The sequence below is a fragment of the Pieris napi genome, chromosome 11 (assembly GCF_905475465.1).
Source record: "Pieris napi chromosome 11, ilPieNapi1.2, whole genome shotgun sequence".
Lineage (NCBI taxonomy): Eukaryota > Metazoa > Arthropoda > Insecta > Lepidoptera > Pieridae > Pieris > Pieris napi.
In genome coordinates, this window is record NC_062244.1 from 5,753,444 (window position 1) to 5,768,061 (window position 14,618).

Genomic DNA, 14,618 nt, shown 5'->3' on the forward strand with positions numbered 1-14,618 from the left:
AATAGGCTTTACTGACTTTATAGCTTTATGACGGTTGCTTATGCGACACTGATTATCGCAATTTACGAAAGCTAAATTAGTTTAATAAGACTTATTTAATCACTGTCTACTTTTGTCACGTTAAGTGTTAAACACTCAGTTCTTTAGTTTAAAGTTTTATCGGACTGTTTTAAATGTGTTTTGTTTACGCGAGGTCTACACATAAAATTTATTTAACTGTCTTAAACGCAGATTATAACAGTTAAATAGCTCTAACCATGATTAATGAGATGCACTCGAAATGTTATGTAAATAAGGTGTTCGCGTTTAAATCCGTTAATTAAGTTTAATTAAATAGTTGGGCAAGGTTACAATTAAAAATATTTTTTTTTTGTCAATAGTTTTTATCTACGATATTTCTTTAATTTAAATTTTAGTTCAACATTATGTGAGGCTCACTCTAGATTTTCTCTTTCAGTGGTTAGCGCAACCTTTACAGGTTTCGTGATTAATTTCAATATGATAAATATTACTATCTTTTACCATTGCTCTCAGCTCTTGCCATTGCAATAATAACTGGAAACGATAATATAGTTGTAAAAATTTTACTGTGGATTTCTAAGATTAACATACGGATACGTAATAATCTGTACTGTTACCATTTCATTTCAAACTGCCGAAATCGTAATTAAGATTGTTCAGTAGTTATAGTGCGAATAACGTAAGTAGGGGAAACTGCGTGGTTGTTTTCTATTGCCGTTCAAACAACCTTGTATGGCCGTTGTACGATTACTGAAAACAACAAAATTATTTTTATTTCGCTAGTCCACACAATAATTGTTTGGTAGGAAATCGAACCCAAGGTCATATGCCTTGTTAATAAAAGCTACGAAGGCATTATTAGTAGGATTGCCTGGCAGGTATCAGATTCATAACTTTGTATTATTACGTAGTCTTATTAAATATTCTACGTCATCACCAGGTTGTTATGATCTCTTATATTCCCCCTTAAGGAGGCCATTATTAATAAGTCATTGTCTTAAAACAATTCGGCTTCACTGTTGTCACAACAACGATCTTTGTGTTTTCAAGTACATTGGGTAAGAAGCACTTTGTGTTGGTCAGTTACATGCATAATTATAAAAACGTTTAGGTAATTAACTATGCAATTAGGCCCTTTTAATATTCGAAGTTAAGATACCATTTTTACAAATACAAAATGTTTTTTTTTTAGTAATGTTACAGCTAACACATATCCTTATTATAAAACAAAACACTTAGACAATATATATGAAACAGAAAACACAAGTACATAACGGACAATGAAAGAAAATTGAAATTAACATACTGCAATTAATACTTAATATTTTAAAGAAAAACTAAATTGTTACTGATAAATTCAAAGTCGCTTCAAATATAATTTTCATTATTAGTATCATAATTAGCTAAAACCCGAACCATTGGCGAATTACCCAGATAATTCGTGTTTGTACGAGGAACATGGGACTATTGTGAATATCTTGTCGCATACGGTTGGGGGATTCTTAGAGAAATTAACGACAACAAATAGCTATCTATCCGCCCACTAAGCGCGTTTAATTAATAGCGTGAAAAAATAATCATTCTTGCTGACTTCGCCGACATTCCAATGCGTCTAAATTAAAATATTTGTAAGAATTTGCATAGCTATTTTCTACTATGAAAGTGTGTATGTTATTAAGTAACAGGTACCTAATAACCCTTAGGGTAAATTTCTTAGTAAATAATGGTTAACATTATATAATTGAAACATTATATGGTCCTTGTTGCGTATATAATAATAAAATTAAATCATTAAAAATAATGTCAAAATTTATTTAATAATTATTATATCGAAAATATAACATGTCAGGAATATCTTCAAAAAAAAAACAGTCTCTTAGGCTAATTGGATCTATTATTTTATTTCGATTCGATATTATTTGTGTATGGCTGGTTTAGTGTCTGTATATCTTCAGCTAGAACGATAGTTCTTAAAGATTTGTTTCACAATAATCATAAGTGTTCGTTAATATATTTTTTTAATTTGAAATGACTATTTGTTTCCATTTGTTTTATAGTTGACACTAAATGAATGGCGTGAATGGATCTGGTTTTCTAGCCGTTCGACTCAATGAAATCAGTTTCGGATGCAAATATGAGTTTCAATAGGATTAAAGATCCATGTTCTGTAAACTTTGTGTCTGTTATTTTCAATTAAGCAGAATACTTAAGCTTTTAGCAAATACCTCCAAAACTGCTTTATTAAGATGCAGCCTATTTTCATACTCATGAAAAAGCGTAGCCTCCAGATTTGTCATGTTGATTGTAGCAGTCGAAAAACGGGATCTCTTTAAAAGGCATCATATGATGTTCTTTAATTAATTTTTATTACAAAAAGACAATAGTATTCGCGTCTAATTGGAAACAAAGATCTTTACGCCATAAAAGAAATTGTAATGATGTGTTTTCGATTGCATAATATTTATACAAACTCAGGTACATTATATTTTCTTTGAAGAAACATAGGTTTTCTTTTCTTTTTCTGCTTCTTAATAGTCTATAATTTTTGGCCCTTACTCTCTCACTTCCAATATATACCTATACCAACAGCGAACCCGATTTCAATAATGAGTTTTTGTACCGCGACGTCAGCGCTATGGATATTGAGATACATCGAACTTGCATACAACAACTAATGTGCCGCTGTTTGTACAAACGAAGCCCAATTGACATAAAAAAGACAGTACTTTTCTATTATGTACCCAAATATTATTGTAAACTTGAGTAGAAGTTACAATTGTATTTAGCTACTTTAAAGGCTAATCGCCTTGTCACCTAGAAATGAAGATTTCTCTTGTTTAAAGAAAAAATTCACAATTCCGCATATTCGTGACATATTAATTCGAATTTGCCAATTGTTCGGGAATTGTTACAAGTGTTGCAATACTCGAAACGACAAACACATTAGCTTTCGTATCGCACAGATTGTTATCATTTACAAAATACTAGCGGCCTTTCCCGGCTTCGCTCATCTGGACTTTTTTATTATTTTGTAAAAAAATATAGCCTATGGTACTTGGGAATATTGTAGTATTCGAATGGTGAATTTTTTGAAATCAGTCCTGTTTTTGAGATATTTCGTGACAAATATTCCAAAATACAAATATTTCCTCTTAATGTAAACTAGAAAATTCTTCTTCTGTCTGTCGCTGATCATGAATGTAAAGCAATCGAAACGTTGAGTTATGTAATGTAATAAATTCGCGTATATGCCCTTTTTATTAACATTTGTTAATTTTAAAAGTGTATTTGACGTTACACATATGTTTAACATACGTGCCTAACTCATAAGGTATTAGAACTGTTGGTTAATGAATAGAGAACCTTTTTTATAAATTATTCATACGGGCGCGGGAGCAATCGCGTTTTTAATTAATTAAGAAATTGCGTCATCGACACCTTGAGATGATTTATAAAGTTTAATTCATTATTTGTTAAACAATTTAGTGACCATGAGCGGGTTCATTGACACGACTCCGTGCAAACGTAAGAAATGGTGCGTTATCATATATTTTTCACGCATTACTGATAACGTAACTGCACTATGATTATTGTTTATGCGTTACGTTTCTAAACCGCTATTTGTCCCATACCCCAATAGGATGAATAGTGCTTCCTAATTTAGTAACACCTTGCGTGTACCCTTTTTCGGCCTTAGACGCACATTTGGTCCGTTTTGGGGTAAGTTATTGACTTAGAACTTAATGTGTTTAAAATTTAAAAAAAACTTTTTGGTCTTGGTAGCAGCAGGAGGAGTGTTAGATTAATGGCCTGACCATGCGCCTTTTAACTTTGAGGTCGCGAGTTCTAATCTTTCTTTAATTGACTTTTCTTTCTAAGTGCGCGATTAATACGGTCTCGTGCTAAGGAAAACCGGCTTGACTTAGTCCTAAAAGTGTCGTGCCTCGTGTAGGTATTATACTGAAGGCTCGACGACTTTAAATCAGCCATTGAAATATCACTAAACAGATGTAGAAATCTGAGGCCTAGTTACTGAAATAAGGAAGTGTTTTCAGTTAATTTAAGTTTGTACTTTAGTCGTCTAAACGTCATAAAAAATATTTAACACAAGAGTACAGACTCTTATTCATACACCCTTCATGTGAGAGGTTGCGTAAAAAATGTATGAAGAGTCACGTACGCATTTCAAATAAAACATTCTTTGGTTCATTCATTCGCTATTTTGTTGGCGTTTAATGAGTTACCATTCAAATGAACGGAACGCAATTTGTATCCATTATGAATGACCTGTTTTAATTTTATTTATTCACGATTTATTCTACGAGTATATTGAGATACGAAATTTTCATGTGTAATTTTCAACCAACTCGATTGGAGTGCTCTTGTTTAGAGTTGAGTTTTAAAATTTGAATATAGAATACTAAATTGCTATTATTCGAATTGTTTTCTTCAACGGGCGTATAGTCTATAACTTATGTCTTTAGTTTTTAAACTATAAATGATATAATTATGAAGAAGCCCATTCTTCTTAACTACTTAAGGACTTTTTCCTTAAATTGTTAAGGTACTCATCCAAAAAATCATAAGAGAGAAAATGCATTGGATTTTTTTCTCTTTAAGGATAGCGTTTTATCAAATCGTTATTGTTTTGTTTACTATAAAATCTGGGATAAAGATAAGTAATGTCTAGACGTTGAAACGTTTCTTTACTGATCGATCAATATGACATGAAGAATGTGGTCAATAAATCATAATTACATTAAAAAAAAAGTGTTACTTTTATTTTATATATATATATATATATATTTATTTGACCGGGCATTAAATCTATATGTATGCAGAAATATATATATTATATATACTTATATAAAAGAACAAAATGTTGAGTTTTCTAAATTAAATAAAACTACATATTACATATATAGTAAACGCATTTCAGTACTTATAATTAGCGGAAATAACGTAAAATTGATACATACAATAGCAAAATGCATTTCACCTATGCGTAATATATTATATTTTCAAATGCCTTACATTTTTATCTTGTAAGGATTCAGTTAATTATACAGGAATTTAAGTTATAAGACTGCGAAAATTATTTACCTAAGAAATATAAAGACGCGGGATTATCTCTTTTTTCGTATAGAAAACTGCTTTTACTTAGCAATAGTTAAATTACTATGAAAAAAAAGCTTTTCATTTTTTAGAGGTTAATATTATTTACACGATTTGGCTATACCATTTCCGACAATTTCAGGTGACACGGTATTTTAAATTTAGAATTCCCATAGACTAAACTTTAAAAAACATGTAAAAACAACGACCTCGTGAATAAGAACTAAAAATATCACCTAGTCTGAAGGCGGGACAAAATATTTTAATGATAGACAAGGCGGCGAAATGCTTTTATAATCTATGTTTACATTTAAAAAGTTTATGCATGTCAAATGCCAGTCAGTTCAACCGAAGGACGTATAAATCGACGTGTGATTTTATTACAATATTACAAGTACTTGTCTATAAATGTCTCTGTGTATTTAATCGTGTTTTCAAACCAACGAAATACTTTGTAGAATATTTTTTAAATCTCGAGACTTTTTAATAACGCACACAGTTGTTAGCTATAATACATATATATCTTTTAACCCTTAATAAATCATATTGTAATAAAATTCAAATAATGAGACAACATCCATGAAATTCAAGACACATCAATATTTTATCTGCCCTTTAAATTAACAGTTTTATATTCTGCTGACAGTTAACACATAACATTTATAGTATATTACATAATGACGTTAACAGTGACGCAAAAAACATAATTCACACTCTAAAGAGTATAGACAAAAATATTTAATTTTATTATATCCGGTGGCAGTTGCGTAACATAACACTAACACTACTTCCACAGGCTACTAATGACGTATGTTCGCAAAATGAAATTATCGTGATATGTACGTTTTACTTTTATTTCGTTAAGGTAACTTTTTTTAGAGTCTATGGATAGGCTACCTAGCGTCATCTGTGGTTACGGAGATAGCAACTATATTTTTGAGTATACACTTAAGTCACTTAAGATCTGTAATAGAGACGTCCTTCAGCCATTTTGCGGGCATAAAACATTATTATAGTAAAGAAATAATTGTATTGGTTAAATAACTTTAGATTAGACTGCAAGTACATATATCAGTTCCGGAGGCATGCCCTGCTGTCCTCCGCCAGCCAATTCCGGATATGACTTCGTTACTGAACCGTTTCCTCAGTTCTGCAGTAGAACTGGAACTGTGAAAGGTTTGGGTAGACTAAGAGACGAATGTAAGATGTTTTTATCTTTTAAGTAGTAATGAATTTTGCTTAATTTAACTCAAAAATATTACTATTGTTGAGTCATAATTGATTGACACAATTACTTCGGCTAAGACTACCTTTCAATGTGTGTCTTTGACCTACTTAACATAAAATAGTTTTTGCAATATATAATGTCGATATTCTTACTATCAATTCCTATGTTGTAAACCATATCTACGTGGCACTGATTTTCTATAGATAGCGTAGAAAGTATACAATGCACGATAGCGGGTTGATATATTACTTATCTATCTGTTATCTATGGTCCCGTTTACATTATCTGTACCGAAAACATAGCGGAAGTGTACGGGTTACTGAAATTGTAAGATTACATCTTTTTTAATATCTCAATGCTAATATTTACTGTCGCTGCTTCGTCTCGTCACGCAGCGCTTTAAGTTTTAAACTAAATATTCAGGGTAATGCGAGCTAAACCAGTAATACACTATCACATTTACGTAAACTGTCAAGAGAACTGAAAATCTATGGCTTTTTTCGACATGTAAGTTGGCGTTTTGGCGGTAAATGTTTTTATTTATCGAATGTTTTACGCAAATGTTGCTGATATGTATTGCTATTATTTGTAGATTATTATTATCTTGTTTTTAATCTAGTGAAATAGGGCTATCTTTCGATTAATTATTAATTGCGTGATACATAGATTAGTCGTCTTCAGACGTCACTTATTTAAAAAACATGGTGATTGTATTTTTTTTGAGTTGGATTCTTATATGTTACTTCAGTGACAAAAAATTGTGCAAATGTTTCAAGTATTTGTTGATAGTATTGTACTCAAATATCAATAATACAAAAAATTCAGATCATATAATCGGAATAGAAAGAAATCAGGGTAAAAATTCGACCCCGGTTAGCCCGGAAAGCTAAAAAAAGTTACTAAGCTAACTTACTTTCGATGTTTTATCTCGTTTAAAATTAACTGACACGCCCTTAAGTAAATTATGAATATTGACAGAATAAATTTCGTGTGAAAAGCATTTTATGTTAAAACTCGGAAGTGTGTCGTCGGCCCGTTAATTTATAATGAAAATCGACTGATATGTATCTCGACTTTTTAATTATCATTAGTTTATTGGACATGTTCAAATTAGCATGTCAATGTAATTATTCAAAACCAATATAAACAAATCTTACTAATTCTATTTTCTGGTTAGGAGGTTTTTCATGTAGAACGCATGCATTAAAGCGGTTAATAAGTAGGATTTACTCGGTACGTAGGTAGGCTCAGGGCCAAAATCCAGGAGGTACTAGGAACATATTAAAAGTACCTATAACCGACGAGGATGCATGGTGAATGTCATGTGGATGAAGCGAGACAGATATGACATTAGCAAGTGAAGGACCGTGGTCGCTTCCTATCCCTTAGGAATAGGCGTGAAGATTTAAAAATAAACATGTGTGTGTACGTATGTACACGCGATAGAAGTTATACTTTGACGTAACAAGATAAAAACCTTTTTAAAATTTTTATCCTTTGCCTTATTCTACGTTTGTAGAAAAAACGGCAACAACTATAGAAAAAAGGTATTTAATATATTGAATGTTTTATTATCACGCATTTATCTAGATAAATAAAGTTTATTTAAATATCAGAAAAAAGTTATTTCTACATAATTCAAGAAATGGATATTTTTATTTTAAAATGTTGACTATGCTAATTTCACGGTGTCGGTTTTTTGTGACGGTGTGCGCGTGCATCGTAAAAATTTACTCTCATCATTATTCCTTAACGCGCCAAAAGAAGTATGACTTCAAATATATTATCTATACTAATTTAAAAATGTTTCTTTTGTAATGTTTTTAATTAATTCTGTCTAGTGTAAATTGTAAATACATATCAAAGAGTACCTCGGATAGCTAAGCGTAAATTTAAAATTGGTTTAATAATTACCAAATTTAATAATACATTATGTACCTACTGTAATGTGACAATTGACCATCAATTGACTGTCAAATAATCGACTTTCTCGCTGGTAGTTGAAAAAACAGAAACAGTTATGTAAATAAGTTGATGAGCGAAATTTAAATAAACGTATTAGACAAACTTGTAGAATGCATCAAGATAACCCTGATAACTGATTTTACGGAAAGTTACGAGAAGTAATGTAATAAATAAAGGGCCAGCTGAATAATTTAATGATTAACAGCTGACCCGAAAGTCAGATTGACTATTGGATTTGAATTCGGTTTCTATAGACATTAAGTCTATGCATTTTTATATGCCAATGATAAATTACATCTAAAATGACGTTCAGTAACCTGCGATCGGGCTTGTAGCAATCGCAATAGTAATAATGTGACATCCTAATTTCAATAGGTAGATAGTACCGGTGACCCCAGAGCTGGTGCTTTCCTCGCTCAACGAATAAGTATCGCAATACAGCGGGGAAATGCTGCCAGCATTAAAGATACACTGCCACAGGGACCAAACTTTTTTAATTTTCAATGAATGTCGCATCAAAAAAGTTTGAATTGTAAAAGCGCTATGCACCGAAAAAAATATTTGCTATCGTAACAAAAGTCAGGATTACTTAATAATGGTGGTTAAGTATTCTTAAATTTTCTAATTTTCCGCGGAATTTTCTTAATTTTTTCTCCTGGCAATAACAAACAGAACAAAAAAAGAATTAGCGAAATCGGTCCAGCCGGTCACGCGTTATTCCGTGACCAAGGGAAATAGGGATTCATTTTTATATATATAGATCATAAAGTCCAAACAGCCCGGTCAATAGTTAAGTACTTTATTTGTGATATTTAATTGTGCCACCTCAGTCTAAAAGTTAGGATTTTCTGTATTTTTCATAGATTTGGGTGAATCATTTTCTACTTATATCGTTTTTTTTTGTTTATTTATTGGAATTAAATTCCACTAAGACACTATAATATATTTATACAATTGAGCTAAGCCATGTACTACAGTTTTATAGAAGACATCTTTTAAAAAGTCCGCGATATCACAGTAAGTAAAACAAAAAATATTATTTTTTCATTTAAAAGTCTTTACCGAAGAATGCTTTAGGATATAGAACATCTTGCTACTACCAAATTAATGCGAGTGGAACAGCAGAGCTCAGCTAATAATATAAAATTTTCCGCCATTAACTAGCCGAAACGTAAGTTTAGAAGTATAAATAGATTCCGAGTAAAACAGGTTCAATCCGGTTATCTATACGCGGAAATATATAAAAAATCCGCTATTCTTCATACGTTCAAAAATTATAGTAGCTTACACCGTACGATTAAAGATGATAAAGCAATAATGTGCGATAGACGGACTTAAAACCATGAGGCCCCATTTACGAATAGGGCCTTTACAAAGCACATAAACTTATTTGAAGCTATTTATATATCTACATTGATATTAACATATGACAAACGCCAAAATATTTATGTACCGGCATTTTTACGTATATATTTAAGCGGTCATGTATAAAGCATGTCTTACTTTAGTTTGACAAATCAATGTTAGTCGGGGCCTTTACAGATTTTAATACGCCCATAAATTAAAACCACTTTCAGAATCTAGCCTTAATCTAAGCCTAGCAAATTCTGAGGTCAGTGACTTAACAAAAAACTCCTTGCACGTGCTCTCGTACGATACTATTAATTAAATACTCGTTTCGATATATGCTTTTGTCTCTTGTATTAGAAAACGTATGGAACTAAATTAATTTTCTATTTCTTTAAAGGTTTTTTGAACAGTATGAAAATAACACAGGCTCCACTAAACCTGAAAATCTAATTAAAATAACAATTTAACACACATGGAACAAAAAATCTGCTAATATGGTGGCTCGAATCTGGATGTATCTTTTTACCTATAAACAGTATCAAGAACTTTTATTACAGTAGATATAAGTTTAAAAGTAAAGTAAAGTAAAACATTTTTTGTGACTTGTTGTGATGATTCCTTGTGATTTAGGTCTGACTACAAAACTGCACAGATCGAAGACTCGATATATAAGAAAATAAGATTATTTATAATCTATAGAGATTTTTTTCCGTTGAGAATAAGTATAGCACAAATATTACGACATGGAAAAGGTCATATTGTATTGGTCGTTTACCATCTGGCATAAAACTACACACCACTTAACGACAGGAAATATAATGTAGGTCTCATTATACATATATTTTGTGTCGGTAAATTACGTAAATATATGAAATGTCAACGCCACAGGTTAACATGTGGAGGACATGTCGAAAACGTGAAAAAACCGGATATTTTGCTCTGATTATCAAGTTCGACGTTTCGTGCAGGATATGCATTTAACTGTACATATTTAAGTTATTTTACGATCCAATGCAATTGGAAACTAATGAACCATGACTGTCAAATGGCTTGTGTTAACACGAATATAAGCTATTTTACAAAATAGAGCAGTGTTGGCCGAGCTTTAGAGTGCGATTCTCATCCCTGCCTTGCGATTCTGTAACTCACTTTTCGAACTCACACAGCGGTTTTCGCATCGACGGTCGCTCTCAAATCAGTCGTGAATCATGAAAAGGTGGGAGCTTGTAGTTTATTGTTTATAAGAATGCCAAATCATAAAATGACTGCTTCACGACTGATTTGAGAGCGACCGTCGATGCGAAAACCGCTGTGTGAGTTCGAGTTACAGAATCGCAGGGCTGAGGTACGAAAACTTATATATAAAGAGACTATGGATACAGGTGTTCGCATCACCTCGACGTCCGTCTACAACAGTTTTTGCCGCCCACTACTATTTGGAACCAGCTCCTCACCAGTTCCAAACCAATTTGACCGAGGGTCCTTCAAGAGCGTACCAATTCTTAAAAGGCCGGCAACGGCTCGCGAGCCCTTTGGTATTGAGAGTGTCCATGGGTGGAGGTATCACTTAACATCAGATGGGCCTGCCCGTTTGCCGCTATAGAAAAAAATGCAATGGACTTCAAGTCTATGTGCGCATTTAACACTCGCACGTACAATGAATAGAAACATCGTGGGGAAACCGTCATGCCTTAAATCGAAAATGTCGAAATCAGGCACAGAAGGCTGATCCCTTACTTGCCTATTAGAAAAGAAACACGAAACAGACACTTGAGGCTCCGACTTAAAAGCTTGGTATCTCTATATTACATTTTTTTTTTAATATGACATATTGTGGAACATATATATTAGAATTAGAATATATATTAGAAAAGCTCAGCACACCTCAAAAATAGCACACAAAATTTATAAACCGTGATACGTCCATTAATATTTGATTAAAAGGCATAATATAAAATTATCTTTATATAACCTGTATACTAATTTCTTTTTAATGCACGTATACTCTCAGTTAATTTGTTGAATTAAATACATAATTATAAAGCTTTTAGTGTATTTCGCTTTTTGGTCTGAGAGAATTATCATGTATTCTAAGTGAAAGAAAACACACAAGCTTTTAAATAGGTAAAACATATCTTACACACATTGGTACTAATAATGTTATTTTATACGGATTCTTTCCACATTTTATGACTAAATACTGGGTCAACGCGGGCAAACGAGAAAAACAATTCGTAATACGATACTTGGACTACATGTGCGATGTCAATGTGTTATAGGCTAAATTAAGTACTAGATAACGCAAGTACTTAATGGACCTAGATTTAATAGTGTGTTTTATTTACGCAACTATCATTTAATAAAGAGCAGGTCTAGTGGCTAGTGGTTGAAGCGGGAGGCTCATCGTTGAGGTCGTGCGTTCGAATCATGGAATGGAATTTGCTATATGCGCAATTAGCACCTGCTCTTACGGTGAATGCAAACATAGTGAGGGAACCGGAATGTCAGACACAGGAAGCTGACTACCTATTTGTCTATAAAATAAAAATTATAGAAAGAGTTGAAGTTATATTTGATTATTATTATTTTATGATTTAATAAAGCATTTTTAAAACAAAGGAAACGCTGCAGTTTTGCTAAACTATTATTTAGTGATATAGATGGCGTTAGCAACTCATATTCAATTTAGTTATTATTTATTTATTAGTAATCTTACAGCTAACATACATATTATAAAACAAAACACTTAGACAATATAGAAAGCCAAAACAGATTACATATATATAAACAATATATATATGAAACAGAAAACAGAAGTAAGTACAATATATTATATTATCATCCCGACAACGTTATCAATCTAATCAACCCGTGACTTTGCAAATTGGAGACTATATACTTTGCAAATTGTATATGTGTATAATCGAAACTAAAAACTTCGTAACCATGGTAATGGTAACATATATAGTCCACGTTTTATAATAAGGCCGTCAGACTTTACATTTTGCACCAGCTAATTGATTAGGTTTGTAACTTATCCAATCCATGTCGTAACAGATAACACAACTTACCTTATTGTGTAAGCACCATTCTTATCATGAAAGTACTTGAATTCTATTAAATTCACCGACCCACTTAAATTTTTCGACTTATTTTTTAACATTCAATCATAAACTTTATAAATATACTAGAAATGAAAAAAACAACTACGTTATCTCGCCAATTTATTGTTGATATTTGGGAAAGGAATTCCACAAAAATGAGACTGGGATGTGGAATCCATTGGAAATCTGGTAGACTATTGACTTATGTGTAAAGCAATTTTAACAACGCTCATAAAGAGTATAGAACCTCTGATACAAATACTATTATTGTTCCAACGCTTAAAGATGTTAGAAAATGTCGCTTTTCTTTTTATGACAAAATTTTTGTAACTAGCCATCATTAATAAATAAAATACTTTTTGGATTCTTTTTACACATGTATGTGATATATTATTGACAACACTGAACGAAATAACACTTACCAAAGTTCTAAGGCTTGTTTGATTCGGCGTTATCTCACGGATTAGTGGGGCGGGCTATTTACGACCATGCTAAAAATACACCACAACAGATTACGGACGGTAGGATGAATCGAATCAGCCGCGAAGGTATTGTTTTATTGACAAAGTGCTTTATTTTACTGGCATCAAAATCTATACTAACATTATTAAGATGTAATTTGTATAAAAGCCAAATCTTTTGTAAGGTCTACGATGTTTTTTCTATGTAAAATAAGTTTCTGTCCGTTTTATAATAAGTCCAGACATGTTAATTTAAACAACGGCCTTGCTTTTGGCCTTATAATATTGGGATATGTTAAGTATAAATAAATTCCGACCATGCAACCCAAAAGTAATAAAGTATTGATATTATTAAGAAAATATCGCAAAAAAGTCGTCACCATGGGGTGCAACTTACGGCATTTTGTATGTAACCTATAAAATAATTCCAGCCAAATTTCTGTAAATATCATATGTTTAATGAAACTAGTAGTAAACTTATTAAAGTTACTTAACTTAAGCTTTTTAGTAGATTTATAAGCCACCAATGAGAAGCTAAACTTTCACTGCCTAAGTTTCATTAAATCAGATGTTCTCTGGACATTGAATTAAGCTGCTCCATTCTTAAGGTATTTTCATTATCTTTTACACATTTTTTGAGGAATATTTTACTTGAGGATTAGTGAAAAATCCTAATACAATATGAAGATTTATAAAATAACTAGCTGACCCGGCAAACATTGTTTTGCCATGTATATTATAAAACATTTTTTAAGTTCTATAAAAATAACTACCTACAATAATAAAAAAATAGGGGTTGATCGTAAAGGGGTAAATTAGGGGTTATGTGTATAAAACATAAAAATAAAGACAAAAAAACATCTAAAAAATAAAAATAAAATTTTTGGTGTTCACTATCTATCCCTTAGGGGTTTGAAAGATAGATAGTGGCCGATTCTCAGAATTACTGAATATGAATATACAATTTCATAAGAATCGGTCGAGCCGTTTCGGAGGAGTGTGAGAACGAACATTGTGACACGAGAATTTAATATAAAATAATAACATAGTAACTTTACTTGTTAATTTATTAATTATTTTTAAATTTCGTTTTCCGTTTTATGAACTTTAAATTCAAATACAGACATTAAAAATCCGTTCACTTTGTACGTATTGCGACTTTAATACTGCCGAAGCCGCGTTGTCGGGTTAAGCTGCGCAGTAATGGCGGGTCGCTAGAAGTAATATCGTTAGACCTTAAGTCTAGCTTATCCTATTAGGTCTCCATTGCTGGGTCGATAGCCAAGCGAAGATAGGTTAGGCGCAGTTGACCCGCCTTTGTCTAGTTCACGTCATAAAACACCGGTTGGATGTAATAGCCCAAATGGGAGTGCG

At 32.0% G+C, this 14,618-nt stretch overlaps 1 protein-coding gene across 6 annotated transcripts in view; it reads left to right on the plus strand.

Annotated features, from left to right (window-relative positions):
- LOC125054096 (fibroblast growth factor 22) overlaps positions 1-14,618 on the plus strand; it is a 154,989-nt gene that overhangs the window by 1,861 nt on the left and 138,510 nt on the right. The window lies entirely within an intron of this gene.